This window comes from Odontomachus brunneus, unplaced genomic scaffold (assembly GCF_010583005.1).
Source record: "Odontomachus brunneus isolate Ranch 3 - 2012 unplaced genomic scaffold, Obru_v1 Obru_scaffold_064, whole genome shotgun sequence".
NCBI lineage: Eukaryota > Metazoa > Arthropoda > Insecta > Hymenoptera > Formicidae > Odontomachus > Odontomachus brunneus.
The window spans coordinates 473986-496847 of NW_022639514.1; the positions used below are offsets into that span (position 1 = coordinate 473986).

At 35.2% G+C, this 22862-nt stretch overlaps 1 protein-coding gene across 7 annotated transcripts in view; it reads left to right on the forward strand.

Annotated features, from left to right (window-relative positions):
• Positions 1-7383: 7383 nt before the first annotated feature.
• The window catches only part of LOC116846461 (protein capicua homolog), a 121598-nt gene continuing 106119 nt past the window's right edge, over positions 7384-22862 (forward strand). For 3 of the 7 annotated variants that reach the window (XM_032820278.1, XM_032820285.1, XM_032820283.1), the window contains exon 1: positions 7385-9487. The gene's annotated coding sequence lies outside the window, so the exon portion shown is untranslated. Of the gene's footprint in view, positions 9488-22862 lie in introns of all 7 variants that reach the window. The other 4 variants (XM_032820276.1, XM_032820275.1, XM_032820286.1 and 1 more) reach the window with 2 other exon arrangements.

Below are 22862 nucleotides of genomic sequence, written 5' to 3' on the forward strand. Positions count from 1 at the left end.
GGGGGGGGGGGGGGGGGAGGGGATTGAGCGACCATTTTCAAGTATAACTATTGTTAAGTATCCGTGTGTCTGAGATATATTTGGAATATGGATCTAGCGCATCAGGACTGGACGCTACAGATGTACAGATAAAAAACGCAACGCTACCGCGTCTCGCTCGAGGACGTGCGAAAACGCGCACGTCCTGCCGCTTCTTTCAAGCAACACCTCTCACATATTTGTGTGTTTATATGTGTGCATGCGTGCGAGTCGCGTTGCGATTCTCTCGATTATTCTCTGCGATTGCGGCAGCGGCGCGCTCCGCTTCGAAATCGCGCAGCCCGAGGATCTCGCGCGGTCGCGCGCATATCTCGTTAATTTTAAATATCGCTGGCGCGCGCAATTAGTCGCGAGACACAAAAGCGGCCAATCTTATCTCTCTTTGTCCGTTCCCACGAACGAGCGAGCGGGTGAACTAGCGCGCGTACTAGAGAAGGCCGCGGTGTTTCGATCGGCGATGCGTCACGCTTTTTCCGCGTGTGAGAATTTTTCGCGCAACACGCGCGTACTACACGCTTTCGCGTACGCACACAGGGACGCGTATGCGCGCGTTGAGTCACGCGCCAACGATGCGCGGACGACCACGACGACCTCGTCGTCGTTGGCGCGCATCGTTTTCACGTGCCGGCGGAACGTTCCGTCTTTGTTTACTCGTGGACTACCTGCAAGACGTTGGCGTCACGCCGACGATGCGACGAGCAGCCGGTCGTTTAAACAAACGCTGCTCCCCGACGCACACATACGTCGCATTCGAAGGAATGTTTCGCCTTTGTTTACACGCGAGATCGAGATCTTCCTCGGCTCGATGGAAGAAGGGTGCGCAGCCGCGTTGTCGTCACAATGCGCGCGCGCGCGCGCGCGCACGTGTAATCTAATCCGCGCCCGCGCGAATTTAATTGGTCCGTGAGCGAGCAGCGATTATAGAGCGAGCGCGGTGGCCCGGCGAAGTACATACGCGGAAAGGATTATTATGTGTTTGATCGGGAGAGAGAAGTTCCATGTAAATTGTTGTGGGGTGGGCAAAAACACATTTCGAAAGATCGCCGAATATATTTCTCTCTGCTCTTTTTCAAGTCGATGATTAAAACATACACACATTTCGACATAGGAGTCCCAATATCACAAATCGGACATCCTAAAGACGATCATAGGATGTGCTAATGTTCCAAGAACCTCCATAGGATATCGTGTGCTATCTGAAGATTTACAGGGTGTTTCTTAACATGCCAGATGGAGTTTTGACTCTTTTAAGATCTTTTCGTTGTCATCATTTCTCATTATTTAAGAAAAACTGACTCTTAATTATTTTTAATGTAAAATATATTGAAAAAGTAATGGAAAAGATTGATGGTATATATTATGATGAATTATTTTATGATTTATCTTAGAGATGCCCAGTAGTCAATCCTCTAACTTTATAACGACGATGTTACTGACATGATATGTCGTTGCGCAACTTTTTTCTACTATTATATCTGCGCAACAACAACATAACAGCGTCGTTAAAAGTTGCAGATTCAGTAGATTAAAGAGTCATTTTAACTTTTTATTCAATTGCCAGTGTTATAAGGACAGTATACAAATTATTATTTAAGAATTTTTAATCCCGACTAAAGCTCCAGTGTCTTTACCGCGGCCATCTTGATTTACGACGTCAGAAGCGAGAAAATACACGCTGGAAAGTCTTACAAAATGCGTAGAAATAAAAATATGTATTCATAAAAGGACACTTGCAATTGATGTGTAAAATAGTCCAGACGCTTTTATTCTAACAATGAATAAATAAACATAAAATTTACCTGACAAAATCATAAAGATTAAAAAAGTAAATTATATATCACGTTAATTTCACGATAATTTAATAATTATTATAACAAGAGAAAAGCGTTCAGACTATTTTACAAATGTGTCTGATCGATTAAATGTGTCATTTTGTGGATATACACGGTGGGCCATTTTACGGGACCCACCCAAATTTCTCCATAGGTAAGCCAGATATAGAAAAATAGTTAAGACAAAAATTGTTCAGGATAATGGGGCTCATCTTTCTCAATAAATGAATTTGACCTTGAGGTCAAATTTCAAAGTCATTTAGAGATCATAGTGATTTTTTTAAATGGGACCGCCTACTTTTGACACCGGATTCGAAGAGAGCGGGAAATTTTACGTCAGAAATGATATTTTTAAATTTTTTATTTTGACCTTCAGAAGGTTAGATCAAGGTTTTAAAAGCGCTCAGAAGCTGTTTAAATGCGATTATCTTACTTTTAGCATTACCCAGAAACAACGACGTGGACGTAGTAAGTTCTGTTTCCTTTGGGGTGCTTGATTATCGTGAGTCCCCTTGCCTTTCACTATAACAATTACATAATCAACCACGAAGCAAATGTTCGAAGTTGCCTCCATCGGCTTCAAACGTGAGAGGCAAGGGGACTCACGGTAAACAAGCACCCCAAACGTGAGAGGCAAGGGGACTCACGATAATCAAGCACCCGAAAGGAAACAAAACTTACTACGTCCACATCGTTGTTTCTGGGTAATACTAAAAGTAAGATAATCGCATTTAAATAAACAGCTTCTGAGCGCTTTTAAAACCTTGATTTGACCTTCTGAAGGTCAAAATAAAAAATTTAAAAATATCATTTCTGACGTAAAATTTCCCGCTCTCTTCGAATCCGGTGTCAAAAGTAGGCGGTCCCATTTAAAAAAATCACTATGACCTCTAAATGACTTTGAAATTTGACCTCAAGGTCAAATTCATTTATTGAGAAAGATGACCCCCATTGTCCTGAACAATTTTTGTCTTAACTATTTTTCTATATCTGGCTTACCTATGGAGAAATTTGGGTGGGTCCCGTAAAATGGTCCACCGTGTATATCTTTATTTCATCATATTTTGCAAGAATTCTTATCTCGTATATTTTCTTACCTCTGACGCCATCAATCAAGAGTTCTACGACGAAGAGCCTTAAGTTTATATTTTATTATATGTCCATTCACCAGTATTTTTGTATACGGAGAAAATATTGTAATAGTAAAAATTACAACAAAGTTTTGGTAATTTTTTTCCTTTAGGTCAGAATTATAACCGAAATTACTATATATTTGTTAGGTTGTAACCGGACCAGTAAAAAGTTAGGTTAGGTTTGAATTTATATATATATACGTCTAATTCTTACTACAATATTGTAATTACTCGAATATTTTTCATATCGTATATCAGATAGATCATTAAATTTACTATTACTATAATAATAATAAAAGTGATCTTGCAATCATAGTGAATATTATCTAGATACGAGAAATTATTAAAATAAATAATTAAATAATAAATAAATGTATAATTAAATGAATAAATAAATAATTAAATTAATAAATAACTAGCAAACGCTGCGATATTACATATGTTTTGTATTTAATCCGTATAGATGACAAAGACAAAATTTCTATATAAATTATTTGTGGAATTTAGCAAGAAAATCTTTCTGTGGCAACCATCCAGTTTAAAACCAGTTATTACAAAAGCGACTGTCTAGCGACTAGACAAAAAAGACTAGCGACGAAAGACAAAGGAATGTGTAATCTTTACATCTACCTAAATTTGTTAGCAGATATTGCTAGAATGCTGCTACTGTAAATTTCACGTACCATAATTTTTTTATAGATAGAGAAAACAACATTTAATTGTGACATTTAGAATTCTATCCGGACCAGCAAAATATATTTTTGAGTGTATATTACAATTTTAGTACAATCGTCATTAATATAAGATAATGAGGAATAGTGAGTTTTAAAATATTAAAATCGTAAGAAATTAAAATGATTCTTTTAAATCCGAAAGAATCCGATTTGAATTCTGAAAGGGCTTCCCGGACATTCTAGTGTCAAGTACTATCAAATAATTTACAAGTTGATTCTTGAAATTATTATAAGGCCACTTTATATTAGCAGTAACAGTGTTAATAATTTTATTGATACATGTCAATTAATCTCATTTAAAATTGCTGGAGAAAATTGTTTCCAATAAATTAGAAAACAAATTAATCACATTTTGCTATCAACTTTATTATTTTGAAATAAAAAATGTTAATAACATTTGTTTTCAATATTTTGCGGAAAACAAATATTATTGGCAAAAGTATTTTATTTTAATAGTATGCTGATAATTTTGTTAGCAACATTGTCAAAAACTATTTCTATCTATTGTTTAGCAATCTAGATTTAGCGGTCGATAGATTTTGAAAGCAAAGGTTATTAGCAAGAAAATTGAACTAGATATGTATTAGCAACACTATTAATATAACAAAGGTTTTATCTTAGTTTCACCGATCGTACTATAAAAATTGTCAAATTTGTGTATAGTACATATTTGTTGCTATAACAGTATCATTAACAGTACCATTAAGCATTTAAAGTTCTCCAACTTCGTTGAGAAAATTTGAAAATATCATGTTTGCTAATAACATAGTTATTAGTATTTAATCATGGTAAATAGTTTTTTAACGTTATCGGTAATATGTGCCTCTCACTTTGTGTTAAAAGTATATTTTGTTAGAAACATTCGTAAGTCATTTTTTGGAAGGCACAATTTTGCTAAATTATTTCTTTTTATTAACTATTAACATTGTTATTACTGTTTTTTTGTGTAAAGTAACCTTTATGCAAACTAACCTTTAATTTTTAACAAACTCATATAAACTTATAGCCTCAAGAGCCTTGTTTTAAAGATATAGAATTGATAAGGAATTAAAAATCCTATATTAAAACACAAACACACCCAATGAAAAATTTTTCATATATAATTATATAAAATTATATAAAATTATATATAATTATACATAATTATATATTATTATGTATCAAATTTGTCCATTCATGTTCATACATTTTATTCATATATGTAATTATACATAATTATACATAATTATGTATAATTATATATATAAATTCATATATAATTTTACATAATTACGCATAGATTTATATGTAATATGTATACATATTGTTATACATAATTGTGTATAATTATATATAATTTTATATGATTATATATAATTATACATAATTATGTATGGACAAATTTCATACATAATTTTGCATGAAAAATTTTTCATCGGGCAGGTGACCCTCGAGAATAACACGATAAATTGATTAAGTGTTATCCAAAACTATATTATTCGAGATACAGGATTTATACAATTTTATGCGGATTGTCCTTTATTGTGTATAATTATATATAATTTTATATGATTATATATAATTATACATAATTATGTATGGACAAATTTCATATATAATTTTGCATGAAAAATTTTTCATCGGGCAGGTGACCCTCGAGAATAACACGATAAATTGGTTACGTGTTATCCAAAACTATATTATTCGAGATACAGGATTTATACAATTTTATGCGGATTGTCCTTTATTGAATGATCGTGTTGTTCGAATTCCGTGTAAATTGTGTTATTGGAAGATTGTTACCATTTTTTACCGTATTATTCAAATATCGTATTATTCCAGTAATGTTTGTATTGCCTAAACTTGGCTTTATCGAAATCTATCAAAAGTACTTTTTTGTAATAAACGAAGTCTGCGAGAACCATTTAATTCATTGACATACAAGTTCGGGGTAGTAACGTACTACTTAAACCGTATTTCTACGCCATTGACTTCTTACAAAACCTATAAATATAAAATGAAAATAATACTTTGTCTATTTACTAGCAAACTTGAAAAAGAAATCTTTTTTTATAAAACAATAACTAATACGGGCATAAAGAGCCAAATTACAGTTGTTATGTGTAAATAATTGAACATGGCAACACTTGCAGCGACAGACTTCGTTTGGTATTATACCACTAACTGAGGAGGACCGCATCCAATGGTTGAAACGTATAAGTATTTATTTTATTAAATTATTTACACATAACAACTGTAATTTAGCTCTTTATGTCCGTACTAATTATTGTTTTACAGATTTGATCTACAGAGCTGTTATATTTAGTCTTATATAATAAAATCTTTTTTTACTTGCGAACTATTAAAAAAACGATAGATTTCTAGAATTTCTAACACTCTATATCTTTGAAACGAGAGGCCTTTGAGACTATATCTTCATAAGAAGATTTTTTCTCATAAAATAAACTCAAAATATTAGACACTATTTAAGAAGCACCTAATATATCAGGTCAGTGCAAAAGACTCGTCGTATTTGTCAAGCAACTTTACTTACGTAATGTTTGCTTACACAAAGTAAAAGACAAAATTATCTAATTTCGAAGAATTACTAATTTTTACGCTTAAAATAAACACCATCGACTCATATTTGTTTAGGCATTTAATGAGAATTCTCTATTTTCCATTTATTATTTAAATTTCCTAAGAGAATTTAATAGAAAAAGAAATAAAAAATCTTTTGCACAAACTAAATACTTTATATTTGTATTACACAAATATTTTCATTAACGCCGAGCGATTATACTTCTGTGCTTACGTATGACATTACGCGAGTCAATTATACCTATAGTTCGCGCAATCGGGGTTTTCAAAGTCACGTATTCGCGATACCTATTTATGCACGCATAGATCTGTGCTCGCCTACGAGTCGGTCCATTTATAAATCCCTGGATTCACGTATTCGCGGATTTTCGCCTGTAGCTTCTCGCGCATTTCTGTCTCTCTCGTTGCCGTCGGTTCTCCGTTTCTCTTTCTCTCTTTCATTCTGGCAAAGAAACAGCCGGAACCGGCCAAATTACGCGACGCGATTAGTGCGCCAACGAGCACGCGCGCGGCATAAACACGCACGCGCGCGCGCGCGCACGAAGGGTGTCGCGTCTCGCTGTCTTTCCTCCCTCCTCGCTCGGATGGCGCGATCGCCCGTTTCTCTTACGTCACAGGGCGTAAAACTTACGATTATTCTCCTCGCGCTACGCGTGCAAGCAAGCGGATCTCGCTCGAAAGCGCGCGCGAGTTCGTTTCCGCGGAACAGTGAATAACCTCTCTCTTTCTCTCTCTTTCTCGCGCGCAGCAGTTCGTTCTCACGTACGCATGCGCGCACGCGCATCAGCGAGCGAGCAAGTGAGCGCGTACATACATTCGCGAGCGCGCTCGAGGAAACGAGCTTCCCCCTTTTTCCTCCGCTCTCCAAGCAACTCAGCCCCTGCACGTTCACTCCGACGAATTCAAGAAAGCCATACTGCTCCTTCGACCTCCCTCGTCCTCCCTCATCCCTCCTCCCTCCAGCGAGCGCGCTCCGCTCAACGCGACTTCAACTCCTTCGTCGTCGCGTGTTCTCCTCAGCAACGAGACTCCGCGTGTCCCCTTGCCTATCCCCGCGACCGCTCACCCTCCGTCATACACCTCTGCCTGTTCACTCTCTTTCCTCTCTCCCACAATGCGTGCATGCGTTCAGGAACGTGACTGCTGATGCAAGTTCCCGAGAAAAGTTTGGTAGTAACACGTTTCCTTCGTTCCATTGTCGAGAGAGGGCACAATTACGAAGCCACATCGGCTGGCAGATCGAAAGAAATTTACGTTCCCACATTTTTTTCTTACAAGTTGATATTGTTCGCGAATAGATCGCTCATCTGTTCTTTGTCGGGTTCTGTTGTTTGCCGTAGAGATAACGGACATGTTTGTCGCGAGTGACAACTACAACGCGGGAATATTCAACATAACAGTTGAAAACAATTGTTTTCAACGATTCCACATATGAAGGACAAGAGTACGTAATAAGTCATGTATAGCGAATTGTGGAAACTACCACGTCCACTTGTCTCTTTCTCCTTCACTCTCTTTCTCTTTCTCTCTCTCTCTCTCCGCGCGTAAGTTTACATACTTTGTAACGAAAACATACTCATATATAACGAAACAGTGCCCACGGTTACAAGCGACGTAACCTACATACGCCACTGTTCCGCGGACTGCGAGCGACGAGGTGTTAGTCACCTCAAGGACGTTCGTTGTAATTGGGATAGGTCGGACGGAACCGTCGGTGCAAGGAGGAAAGAAGGCTGCGTGGCGCGGTAAAGTGGAAGAGTGGAGCGACGAAGAAAGAAAAACAGCGAACGACGAAGAGAGTGAACGCAAGAAAGAGAGAGAAGGAAAACGTGGTTGTGCGCTTCAAGGTACAGCAGAAACGCATATCGTGCAAGTGTGCGCGGAAAAAAGAAAGAGAGAGGCATCGAGTGAACGATAGGCAACGCGCGAACGGTGAAAAGAAACTCGCGCACGCGCGTGAACAAGAGAAAGAGAGAAACACTCGATTTCGTCATATAAAAGAAACGTGAAGGCGAGAGAGACGGAAAACACGACGCGACGCGACACACGACGAGGACGAAAACGAAGAACGGTAGAAAGAGCGCGAGCGACGAAGAAACCGTCGTGAGACCGTGTGAGACACGAGTAAGAGAGATAACATAGAGAGAGAGAGAGAGAGAGAGAGAGAGAGAAACAGAGAGAGAGAGTATATATGTGTATATGCATATACGACAAGGTTCCCACCGGACGCGGTGGTGGAGGACGCATTCGCTAGTAAGTAGTGGGGGCCGAGAGGGGAGAAACCGCGCCGGTGCCGTGAGTCTCTGTAAATGGCGCCTAGCCGCGAGCGTCGGCACGTCACAGACTCCTCTCTCTCTTGTTCGCGGTAGTTGTGTGAGAGCGCCTGCTCGCGCGTCGTCCACCAATTCCGCGCTGACAATCGCGTCTCGACATCGTGCGAGATCCTGTGTGCCGTGCAACGCGCGTCGCGAGTGCCGTGCGTTCTTTACGTTTGTCCCTGCCACAAATTGCCGCTCCTGCTACCTCTCTATCTTTTTCGATCTCTTTCTCTCTCTCTTTCTCTCTCCTCCTCCCTTCCCCGTACCCTCTCTTCCCCCTCACTGGATCTTCTGTCCGCTGCCTGCGACACCCGCCCCTCTCGCTCGCAAGACGTGTCCGTCGCGCTCGCTCGCTCGCTCGCTCGTCGCTCGTGTTTCTTCTCCGTGACGGGCAATCGTGGCTCTCTTCTTGGTGTGTGCGCGTCAATGCTCAGTGGCGCCCTTCGTCGAATTCGCGTGCAGGCAACATGGAGGAAGGTGCGGTGGTGCTACGATAGTGGTTTCCAAGCGAGGAGAGTGCTACGCGACGACAGCAGCGCCGTCACGGTGCCCGGAACGACGAGTGTTGTATCGGCTCCTATCGTCTGCTGCTACTCCTCCTGCTCCACCGCGTCCGCCGTCACCTCTACCTCCTTCTCCTTCTCTTCCTTCTTCTTCTCCGCCTCCTCTTTCTCCTGGGTCGCTTCTTCCTCTTTCTCCTCCACCTCTGCTTCCTCCTTCTTCCCTGGCAGCTACGACGACGGCTACGACGGCGGTGACGACGACGACGACGACAACGACGACGAGTAGACGCGCCGGCCGCCCTCTCGCCTTTGTTCGGACCGGCGATCCCGTCACAGCAAAGCACACAGGTAAAGAAACATATATATTCCGAATGCGCGAACTCCCGGATTGGGAGCGCTCATATGTCTCTTCCCCTCACCCCTTTATGACAGAACTCGACTATTCCGGAAAAGTGACGGAAGTGACGGAAGTGTCGGAAGTGTTTGTTATGCCCGCGACGAGGAAGTTGAACGTCGATCCGTGCTCTCCTCGTTATTGTGACACTGACGATAAGCGTGATTTCTCAATGTTCCGTGAACGATTTTTTTTTTATTCACGAATACCAGTCGAATCTGACTTAGGCTTAAACGATTCTCTGTCTTCCTCCACAGTTCGAGCTAATTCTACTCTGAAATCTACGCTTCCGAATATGAGGCAGGAAGAATAATTGCGAATTTTGAAAAGACACACTTGTCTCTTTTTCCAAATATGTATTTGTCTTATTTGTTTGACTGACACGTTTTTAAAAATAGGTCACTATGGCTTCTAGCGAGATACATACAGCGGCGCGCTCACAGTTAATAATGACAAACAAATGTCTTAGAGGACTGCGACGGGAAAAAATAAACACTCGCAGAATGATAAACACCTCGCCAGTGTTAAATTTGTAAGAGCCGAGATATTTGTCGAATAAAGTGTTCTCTCTCTCTCTCACTCTCTCGCTCTCTTTTGCGTACTTCCAGGCGAGATGTGCCTCAATACGCACAAAAATCACACGAATAACAATTTTTCGTACTGATATTAGTCGATTTTAAAATAAACGAGTAAACTCTCGTTTCGAATAAACTCTCATTTCTCATACATATAATTATATACAGGTACATTATATATACAGGTTTTAAGGTGCGGTTCGTTTGATGCTTTACACGTTTTTTAATTAAGTGTTTTATAATACACGACATTAGTAACGTTATTACGTAGCTGGAATTCTTTGACATGTCTAATGGGTCTTATCAATCAATTTTCAGTTCGATATCTTTCTCATAACTTCGTCATTCAGATGAAACAAGGTCTGTGACGATTCATTTCGTGTCAACGGAATCCGGAATATAAGGTCTATTCTCTAGTAGTTGTATCAAGTTGTGCGCTTAAAAAATCACACGAATAACAATTTTTCGTACTGATATTAGTCGATTTTAAAGTGAACGAGTAAACTCTCGTTTTGAATAAACTCTCGTTTCTCATACATATAATTATATACAGGTACATTATATGTGTGTATGTGTGTGTGTGTGTGTGTGTGTGTGTGTGCGTGTGTGTGTGTGTGTATATAATAGACACATATTTGACACTTGATAAAAGAGAGAAGGAAACAAAGATCATAAGATGATTCAGAAAATGCAGTTATAAGGAACAAACCTCTAGATGTCTCAAATTATCATCGAGAAAAGCGTTGTTCGCTGTCGCTGCAGCAGTGAGTTAATACGATTGCCATGTAACACACATTTCGCACAATCAAAAGACACACGGGTCATTATGGTTGTTCCCCCGCGCATCACATTTTGACACATACACATAATTTAAGGACACCGAAGGACGAATGTCGCTACATAACGTGCGCATGATGTCAAGAACCAAGAAGGGAAACAACAAGAAGCCTGTTCTTTTTAACTGAACTGGTGATGCGCTGGAACTTTGTTCCCCAGCAGATAGACAGGTGTATGTAAATTTGGTAGCAACTTTGCTAGTCGATTTGAAAAGGTTGCCCCTTATGAATGATGCATATCAAATATATGCTCGTTTTTCATATAGAATTTTTCATATAGAATGAGAAAATAGAAAGAAATAATAAGAAAAAAAAATTCGTCAAAATTTGCTGGAAACAATGTATTATGTCAAATATAAAATGAAAATCTCTTTACTAAATAACTTTTAGTAAATCTATAAACTGTATTGATATAACAAATAAATGTACATTATTCTATGCAAATTTAATGATTAATTTAGTACGATATATTTGTCTCATAGATATAATTTAAAAAATTGTTGAATTTCCATCATCGATTGTCTCACGTCGTAATCACTCTGAAAATCCATCGAGGTTCCTCTCTCTTTCAACGCTAGGTCATATATTTATTTTCCTCTAAAGACAAAAAATGCAACTTCCAAAATGGATAGAGTTCCATAAATTTTGCAGTAATTTTACTAGTCAGTTTGTAAAGTTTGTATTTTTTATAAGTAGTTCATATGGCACTCATGTTTATTATATAGAGTGACGAAATGCGAAAAAAATATGAAAAAATGATCAAAATTTGCTTAAAATAATATATTATGCAAAAAATGTAATATGAAAATCTGAGAGTAACTTTGAGTATAAATTTCTTGCTGCATGTAACATAGAATTTATATTATTGTACGATGTAAATTTAATAATTAATACAATATATTTGTCTCATAAAAATGTAATTAAAATAATTATAAAGTTTCCATCGTCAATTGTATCTCATGTCGTGATAACTATGAAAGTCTATCTGAGCCGTTATTCTGTACATACCTACCGACAACTGTCGGTTTTGTACGCTAATGACGTCTGTCATAATTATGACAGACGTCGTTAGCGCCTGCTATAATTATGAATAATTTTAGATAATGAACTATGAAAAATGACCATTTTTATACAAAATTGAATTAAGATAAAAAAGAAGTTAAAAAATTAAAGATATTAAATAACATTCGATAAGTAAATATTTGAAACAAATTAGTCTTTTGCAATTTCTTGTTAACAGTGATAATGATCAACGATTCTTATTAATAGTGATAATGATCAACGATTCTTGTCATTCATAAACAACATTTTTAACGAGATGTTTTGTATGTGATAATAATATATTAATATTTAAAAAAAAATTGCATAAGGTTACATAAATCAATCAAGGAAGAAATTACAAAAGAAATTAGATTATTTTGAATATTTGTGTAATTTTTGGATGCAGTTTAAAATGTCTTTAAGGATAAACTTCCGAAAATTACTCATGCCTTATCACCACTTATTTTGGTTAAAATACTCCAAATAATGTCAAATAAATGTTTCTAAATAGATTTTCACCTATAAAAAATGTAATGTCACAAATGTTTAAATAACTTTATATATGGCTGTTAGTGTTATATTTTATTTCCTTAGACGAATTAATATATTATGGTTATACGTTAAAATCTAATCTGAAGAATGTAATTTGTTAATTTATATATAGAAACATACACATATATAAACGGGGAATGAATTTACACCACTTACATTCCAGTATTCCTACCTAAAAAATCGATTCTAATCCAATCTATATCGCTCTAATTTGGATGGATATAATTTGAATTAAGTATTGCTAAATATTTTCAGCAAAATATTTTTCACAAGTTTTGCGAATAAATATAAATATAATTAAATTAAATGTACAAGAAGTTCTTTTGTTTAATATATCTTTATTTAAATGAATATATAATAAATAAATATATAATAAATAAATATATAATAAGTAAATATATAATAAATTAATATATTTATTAAATTTTCATCTTATTAAATTAATTAATCTACAATATATTAAAAATAACATATATTGAGAAAATTAGCAAGAATCCTTCGCAAGAGGCAATATATATTATAAATTACAAACGAAAGTATCATTACATATGTACGTGAACAGTAAATGTAAAGAACAGAAACAACTAGTTACTAACAAGAACAATGTTGTATAAAAGCTGTACAATGAATTTCTCTTTAGCATTATATTACTTTGATTTTGTAAAAATCTGCAAAGTATTTATAACAATTTTTAGTTTACGATATTGTTTATTATTACCCGCGCTCTTAAAAATTAAAAGAATATATTCGAATAAATTAGATATAAAAGAGTAAATACAATTTTGATGAGTTGGTATCAAAATTTTTTCAATTATTCATGATTGTTTTCTTGATATATTTTTAACAACATTATACATGACATTATACAGGACGAACGAGTTTTGAAATTAATTAATTTTGTTCAAAATATTTATATTAACTTAAAAGATAAACCTTATGATAATATAACAATATATTGTTCAAGCATTTTTTCCATTCAGAAGCACATCATTTGGAGTATTTTACCCAAAAATAATAGCAATAGAGCATGAATGATTTTCGGAAGTCCAGCCTTAATTCACAATTACATTAAAAAAAATTTTTTTTTTAATTAACAAATATTTTTATTAAGTGGGTAACATATTTACTTTAACATATTTATTTGAATAAAAAATCTCTTGATTTAAGTCGAGTATTGTTTACTCAATTTAAATAAAAAATACTCGGTTTAAATGAAAAAAATTTTAAGTAATTATGTTAGTAGTATTCACCTAATAAACATTTATTAATTTTTAAATATTTTTTCTCAGTGCATAGTAGACGTTAATAATAAACATCATTAGCATATCGTACTGACAATTATGAGAAGCTATGTATAAAATAGCGGTCTTTAGTTGGATCAGCTGAAAAGAGCGGACTTAATATACATACGACGATTCAGTGGATTTTTTTGGATCGCGCTCACGGATATCCCGGACGCGCGTTCATCCCACAGGAATCGTCGCGCGCGCGCCGCGACGAATAGCTCCGCGCGAATCGACATGCCACTTCGGCTAGTTACGCTGGCTCGTGCTCTTTAACGTCCATCTATAAGGGGTCCCCGGAGGCGCATTATTGCTGTAAATATGTATCGGTAGCCCGTCTCGCGCCCAGCCGATTCCTTGCGCGTGTCATCCCACGGCACGGCGCAATATTTATCCGACGTAAGAAAAAGAAGGATGGACAGACAGAGAGAGAGCAAAAGTATTTCGTCCGGTTTGCACGTCCTTTCGTTACGCTCTGTTGTATACCAACGCATTTTTCTCGTTTCAACATTAATTAGCTTAACAGGTTCGCAGTGTTGTTCGTGCACCACCGACGGTGTGCACTTGAATCGCTCTTATTAGTGCGCGATGATAGAAATTATCACGCTTCGTCTGAGTGTCACCCGTGCGCGAGCAAAGCGGCACACCGTCGAGAGAGAGAGAGAGAGAGAGAGAGAGAGAGAGAGAGAGAGAAAGAGAGAGAGAGGAGCGGGAAGAAGCGAGGGAAAAAGACGCAAGACATCTCGATTTTGTTTTATTTTTGTTTTATTTTTTTTTACCACAATCTACAAGAGCGAGACGTCTTCGTACTTGTAAATTAAATCGATAACTGCTAAATTAGAAACAAACGGCAGCCTGACCTGGATTTTTTATAACATATTGATCCCAAACATAAAGATAGAAATCAAATTTGAAAATATACATACACAGGGAAAACGAATTCTTTGAATTTAATATTCCTATTTGTTTCACTTGAATTTGTTGGACACAAACAACATGAAAATGATCAAGTATCATTTGTTTCATTAGATTAGTCTATGTGTTGTTTGATAGAAAAAACACTATTATGTTATAAAGAACTATCTGTTCTTTTTGTTAGTTTATGTGTGGCCCTTTCTCCTTCCAGTGATTTCCAGAAAATAAATTTAATTTTCTTTATATAATAGTGTTTTTTCTATCGAAGAACATAGATTAATCTAATGAAATAAATGATACTTGGTAATTTTTATATTGTTTGTGTTGTCAACAAATTCAAATGAAATAAATAGGAATACTAAATTCAAAGAAACCGACAGATTACTGACAGTAATGCCAAAAAGAAACGTCAAGTTTCTTAAGTTATTTAAACAGAATTATTGGACTTTTTTAATAAAATATGAAAATGAACACAGTTTGTTTTTTAGATAAAACATTAAATTATTTGGCCCAAACAAATAAAATTGTTTGAAAAATCAAATAATTGTATTTGTTGAATAAAAAATTAATGCGATATATTCCAATATATATATATATATATATAAACTTCTTTGAATTCCATAAAATTTATTAAATTCAAAGAAATCATTCTTCCTGTGTATATATTCAGATAGATAAGTGTATGTGAATTTAGCAACAACCTTAGTAGTGGATGGATTTGTAAAGATTGTATCTTTTATTGAGTAATTTATATAGTATTTATATTTACCATATAGAATGACGAAATAGAAAAAATAAAATATTAAAAGAATGATCAAAATTTGCTCAAAACAATCTGTTATGTAAAATATAATATGAAAATTTGAGTGTAACTTTTAGTAAATATGTATAGTTGCATTAATATAACAAAATATACATTATTGTATGATATAAATTTCTTGATTAATTAAACATACAATATACTTGCCTCGTAAATATAATTTTAAAAATTTTAGAGTTTCCCTTGCCTCAACTGCCTCATATCTTGATAAATGTGAGAGTCTATCGTACCACCTGAACCTTAAACATTTATTGTCTCGAAAGAACTTAAAATTACTTAATAGTCAAAGAAGAATCGTGAGATCAACATTCGAAATATATCATGCGCATGTGTGGCACGCGGTCAGGTGCGGAACATACGTTTGCTTTCCCAGATCAGGCGAGATTCACGTTATGCGTCGGTAATAAAGAACGGAGTCAGGGTCGCTGCGGTGGCGTGTCGTTCTTTGTTTAATAGACGAGGAGACGATGAGCCGAATCATGACGGTCGGTGGTTGGCCGGTCAACTCATGAATCGTCGTAAAAGTGCACCTTATCGGCCGACTCTTTCTTCATTCGTTCGTTCAGACGATAGCTCGGTTGGAAATCGATAACCTGAGAGGCAAGTATTTGCCACGCACTGCTGAAGCATGGATAAGGCCGAGAGAGAAAGGGACAAAAAGCATCTTCACGCAAAGTGCGCTCATAGCCGTTAAAAACCTCTTCTCTTGTACGCGGTATCGAGAACCGCGCGTGATGCTGTAATACATAACGGTGGGAAAAGTTCCGCGGGTCGTCTCGACGCGTTCTGGAATTATTATCGCGTGGCCGTCGACGAGGGAGACGCGTGTGAAGCGATTTCGGGCGTGTGGTCGTTGGCTTCGACGACGTCGCATGCACATACACACGCGCACACACACGCCCGCGTGCGCGTAAATGGTCGAGTGCGATTTTATTGCGTTACGCAAGAGTGAAGTTGACGTTAATATTTGATCATCTCCGTCTTTCCCGGCCGAGTTACTGATCGATACAATAGAGAACGGAATTGTTATCACCGGGTCGCACTGTGGCTTTATTATTATTTACTACTCGACCTTTTCGCCACTTACTCGCCTTAGTTGAGGCAGACTGTTCCTTTTCAATTTTATACCATACTAAGGAGAGCGGTATGTACAGATATTAACGACCAATTCATTCGATTTATTAAAGGTTCTTTAGTTTTGTGGGCGCTTGAAAAAATAGACTACATTGAGGAATTTGTTCTCAAGAATTATGCAACGTATCAATTTGTAATTTGATATATTTGTTATATAAGTATAAAGGAATATTAAAGTTATAATGGTTCGAAAGAATATAATGGTTGTTCTCGAAAATTCGTGAAATTAAAAATTTTAACACGTTCTTCTCGAAATCATGTTTTCAACATCTCTGCATGTAAGCTTTCTCAAAAACTATTGGGCCGATTGTGATTTGAAACTTTCTATATATTCTTGATACATATATATCGAGAGCACGTATTTTGAATTTCCTATAATTTTAATATTTAATATTTTTCTATTTTGTGAAAAAATACTCTTTTCGGAAAATCGCAACTTCCGCTTTACACAAATGTCGTTCTGTTAATTGTTACTTTTTTTCTCATAAAATCTAAAATAAGGAAGACTGGGGTAAGTTGGCAAAGTCGATTATTTCTACCTTTCTTTAACAGATTTCAGAATCAAGTAAACAAGGATTTTAAAGCTATCTTTGAGATGTTTAAAAATTTTGTTTGCTTAATTCAGTAACTTATTAGAAAATAGCAAAAATAATCGGTTTTGTCAACTTATCCCGGTAGCCAACTTACTCCGGTATATTCCCTTATATTTCCTCAATATACACACCGAAAAAAAAAATTGAATTAGCATAAAATGTTTAGTTAAACAAATTTTATTGGTGAAGATAAACAGACTTTCTGGTTATTATAATAAGATGTTTTGGTGTGTAACCAGAATATTTAGTTACACCAGTCTTTTTATGAAAAATATCAATATTAAATATCATCAGTCAAAGTTTGATTAGTGCGTATGTACTAATAACATCTAAGTATCTGATTGTTATTACGACTTTACGCAAAAAAGGAGCGTAGATTAACGTGATATGTTTAGTTAAACGACTGTTAGTTGAATCAAAGAGTATTTCTAGTTATTATAATCACATGTTCTGGTATTCAATGCTAGTTATAATATAGCTATGCAATATATAACAGATCTATCAAGTGGATAAGTAGCATAATGGGTAGACAGATGATTCACAATTTGGAGATCCTTCCGAGACCAAATCCCACTAGAATAAAAGTGAATTCTTCAACTATAAATGCAAGATAAAATCAATTAAATGACTAATTCGAATAAAATAATTATCATATATTAATATCTTAAGAAGTAACTTTCAGTTGTTGAAAGTTGAAAAAAGTAATAAAATTTCTGGTAAGAAATATGAATACATGTGTATACGTGTATAAGTTTATTATTGTAATCAAATTTGTATAATTGCCTTAATCAAAAATTATAATTCTTTCATTTCTCACTAAACAATTAATGTATCCTGAATTCAAATTAATTCAATTCGTTAATGTATCCTGAATTCAGATTAATTTAATCAATTTTTTTCCGTGCACATGTTGAAGATATGTTGAAAATTTACCCTAATTATGTCGATAGTTTTCGAGACATCTTGCTAAACGCTACTGTTAAAAACATAGTTTCGAAAAAAACGCGTTTAATGTTTTATGTACATATTTTCGAACATATTTTATATGTTATATGTATATATGTATGAACATATGTTATATGTTATATATTTTCCAACAAAACTATACTATATATTTAATATTCCTTCATACTTGTACAACAATTGTGTCAAGACACAAATTGATACGATACGCAAAATTCTTTCATAAAGTTCCTAAGTATAATCTATTTTTTCAATCGTCTAAAGGTAAAAGGCCCTTTAAGTATATCATGACATAATTATAAATTGCACTCGTTTCTAATTATAAATTACAAACGAGAATCACGCGAATTTCTTAACGGAAGATTTCATCTAGTCTCTCAGTCGCCAAGATGAATTTTTTGCTTCGACGATAAATAAATGAATTACGTGATTCAACATGAAGATCACTCGGTAAGAATCGAAGAAATCACTGGAGACCGGCTGATAGCTGACGCAATTTACGCGAACGCTTTTTCTTCTTTTTTCTCATTGAAGCGCATCGGCTGGGTTTCGTCATATCGTCCGCGAGGGAAAGACGAGGAGGAGGAGGAAGAGGTAGAGAAAAGGAATAGGAAAACGCACTGGAAACGATCGTCGGTTGAAAGCGTAGGTGAAAATGCAATTAGCCTGCGCGTTACGCACGACCGATGCGAAACCGCGCGCGCATATGTTGCTCGTCCGAGTGCGTACAAGGTGTACGAATGAAATTCGAAATGTTGCCGCTACCGCTAGAGTGGGTATGCGGTGTCCATGTGAAAATAGACGTCGGCCGGAGGTGGACGACCGTCTGCAGAATCGTTTTAATCAAGCGGGGACGTAAATACTCGCGGATCGTTATCCGTCTGCGGTTCGCGGATCACCTCGTATCGCTGCATGCGTACGTCGCGCGCTGCTAATATTAAGTCGCCGCACTAATTGCGCGTAAACGCCGTAGATTAGGTTACGCTCTTTGAGACTTTCGTTCGTCGGAGAACGCGCACCCAATGCCCCGAGGCAAAGGATCTTTGGAGTGTCTTTTTATGGTAAGCGGACAGAAGTCCGGCTACGTCGATTTCGACACATCGTGTGCGTGTCCTTAACACGGGTAATTATGTATTTCGTGGGTCGCGAGATTGTCCGCCAATCGGAGGATTACGCTGGTCAACAGGTAATTTATCACATCAAGTTCCCGTTGTGTCTCTTGTGTATTTTCATGCATGGAATCCGAAAATAAATTCATAATTTCTCCATCAGTTTTTCTAAATACTTGTGCAATTCAAGAGATGAGATATTTGCAACTAAATTTAGATATTAAATTAATTAAATTTACATGTTAATTAGAATTCAATTAAATTTGATGATTTTTATACGTGTTTCATGAGCTTAACGTGCTATTTTTAATTTCTCTATTCAATATATTCTAAGTTATAAATGAGATTTTAATGAAAAATTTTTATGTATGTTAAATATTAATACACATACATTATACATAAATTTTAGAATTATTGACCATTTTGCTTTGAAAGTATAATAGTGGAAAGTTTATAATTTATAATAATACTATATATATATATATATATATATATATATATATATAAACACTTACATACCTCTTTTTGTCATTTGTACATCTCTATCAGATAAATTGATGCATAAATAAAGCATCAGAGAGATGAATAAGAAAAATAATTTTTTGTAATTACAATATTATGTATGTGAGTGTGTGTGAGTGTGTGTGTGTGTGTGTGTGTGTGTGTATATATATATTTATTTATTTATTTATTTATCTCAATTTAGTTTTAAATTAACATTGATACTTAGTGAAATAAATATATAGAAACGGAATTTTGTGTAAAATAAATAAAGTGAATTTATGAGTGGCACTCTTGATGCGCCATTGAAAATATGATACTTAACAATAACTATCTTAAGATTTCTAGATACATGTCGCCAAAATTAACATGACAAAATTATGAGAAAAGTAGGCTAAAAAATTTGAGCAAAAGCAAAATTCGGAATATTTTGTAAATATGTTTATCATCAATGTTAATCAAATGCAGGTATCATATTTTGGATATATCTTTATATTTCGACATATTTTTCAAGGATTTTGGGCATGAATTTCTTCACTTTTGACGTCATTTGTCAAGAGTTCCGTGGCAAGTACCCAGGAGTTTCGAAATTTCAAGTATCGTATAAGAGAATCCTAGAGTATTAATTTCTTAAATTCATTTTCAGAATAATTATATACTTGCACATAAACTAATGTTTTTCATAATTAAAAATTTTTTTATATTAAAGTAATATATTAATATTATGAAAGATATTTAATGTTGATTAAATGTTTTTCATAAAAAGATCTCCCAAACAATATATTTGTTGGAATATAAGCAATATGTCCTTTATCTGAGCAATATATTTGTCGATATAAGAACTTCTCAAAATCAACGATTTTGACAATATCTTCTTTTATATTTTTCTTTATATTATAGGCACTTTTATGTTTTTTTATCTATATTAGGCACAAGTTATAATGAAACTGACATGACATTTTCATTTTTAAAAGAATAACATACTACAATATTACGGAAAATATTACAGGAAATCACTGCTTTCTGCATTTTAAATTGCATAAGCCATGTCTGAATATATATGTGTAAACAAAATTAATTTTCTTAAAATTTAAAAGTTGCTGGAAAATCCTGTATGATAAAAAAATCTGTTTGCATTTTTAATTCAGTGTAAAAAACATACAGATTACATAATTTATGCACATGACAAAGAAAACAATTTTCTTTGTATTTTAGTGTTACCTTTAATGTTGAAAAAATCATTTCTCAGCGCGTTGGGATAATTTACAGTGATGATAATTTTCAGTGATGATAATTTTTCTCATCTATATTTCTGAATCCTTTTGCGATAATAAAATTTATTTAATTGTAGACTCGATCTTTCTTAGCGTGTAAAATTCATGTTAAGATATGATGTAAAATGTAGAATTACAATTCCCGACTCTAAGCGAGCTGTTCAATATTTAAGTGCAAGCTCTATTTTTAAGCGGGTGTCATCGAGGAACCATTTTAGCGGCTTAATCGTATTTTCATCCTTTTACCGTGATGCAATTTATATGTATTAAATTTGACGGGTAGACCGATTATCTTATCGACGAAATTCGTAGCACCGTACCAGGGAGAGATTGATACCTTCGAGCCAGCGCTGTTTATTCGCGGACACCTACACAATGTGCATCACGGGCGCGTGTGTGCGACCCCGTAGAAACCTGTTTCTCTGTGACAAGTTATTTGGATCGCGGACGATCCTCGCCGTAGGTTTAATTTCTGCATCGAGCGTGCTGGCGCATGCGTCACGACACAGCTCCTCTGCTATTCTCACCGAATAATTTACGGCACGTGAGCTCCACGGGATCGAACGCGTTTATGAGAGCCGACCCCGGCACTGCGGATGAATCAGAGGGTTGGAGGTAGAGAGAACGCGGAGTATGTCAGTAGCGATTCTCGCACTCTTTACGCGTTCTACGCTAAACGTCATCGGCTCTAAGTGTCAAGATGTCGTGCACGTTATGCGTATGTGCGCGTAAATAAAGATTTATGCTCCGAACTAGTCGCGGTCAGCGAGAACGTTCTTTTTATTGGAAAGATTCATTCCATGTGTGTGTGTGTGTGTGTGTGTGTATATCGACAATTTTCGATAGGAAAAAGTGAGTTTACTGAAGAAAAGGTGTTTGACATTTGTATACATTTGTATTGTATAGATAAACTATTATGGCTATCGCGAAATAAAACGATTACAAAAACTTTACAATCTTTTTAATTGCATTTATGAAGCAAATCAAATTAAACATTAAATTTACAACCACATTTTACTTACCATATAGTAATGTAAGTTTTTTGTTATATTGATGCAACAACAAATTTACTAAAAAGTTTTACACTGAGATTTTCATATTACATATATATTCATATTTTACTTAACATATTATTTTGAGCAAATTCTGATAACTTTTTCGTATTTCTTTCGTACTATTTCATTATTCTATGTAATAAATATAACTGTCATGTGAACTACTCATAAGAGATGCGACCTTTACAAATCGCGCAACTTGTTAAAGTTATTGTCAAATTTACTTATCTGTTTGGGTAATGAAAGAATTATTGTCAGGAAAACCATTTTTTGTAATAAATGTTACTGTTAGCTTTAATGACAATAACTTTGTTTTTTTCTTATATGTATATTGCTATTATAATGTCTATATGTTGATGAAAATATGATACCACATTTACATTGTAGGGGAACGTAAAGAAAAAAAATGCTTTCAAACAATATTACGCATGCAAGAATAATACTATAGCTTACTATACCTATAACATATCACTCATTTAGTGACACCTAGTATACACCAAATATCTTGTGGACGTATGTTACTAGTCTTTTGTTAGATCAATAAAAAGATAAAGTTAGCGCCGGAAATAACACCAATTTTAACAAAATTAGCCATTTTTTCTTTTAGTACAAAAAAGACGAAGCGTATTTTTAATAAAATATTTTCCCGACAGATATCTCTGTCGAATGATACGCCAA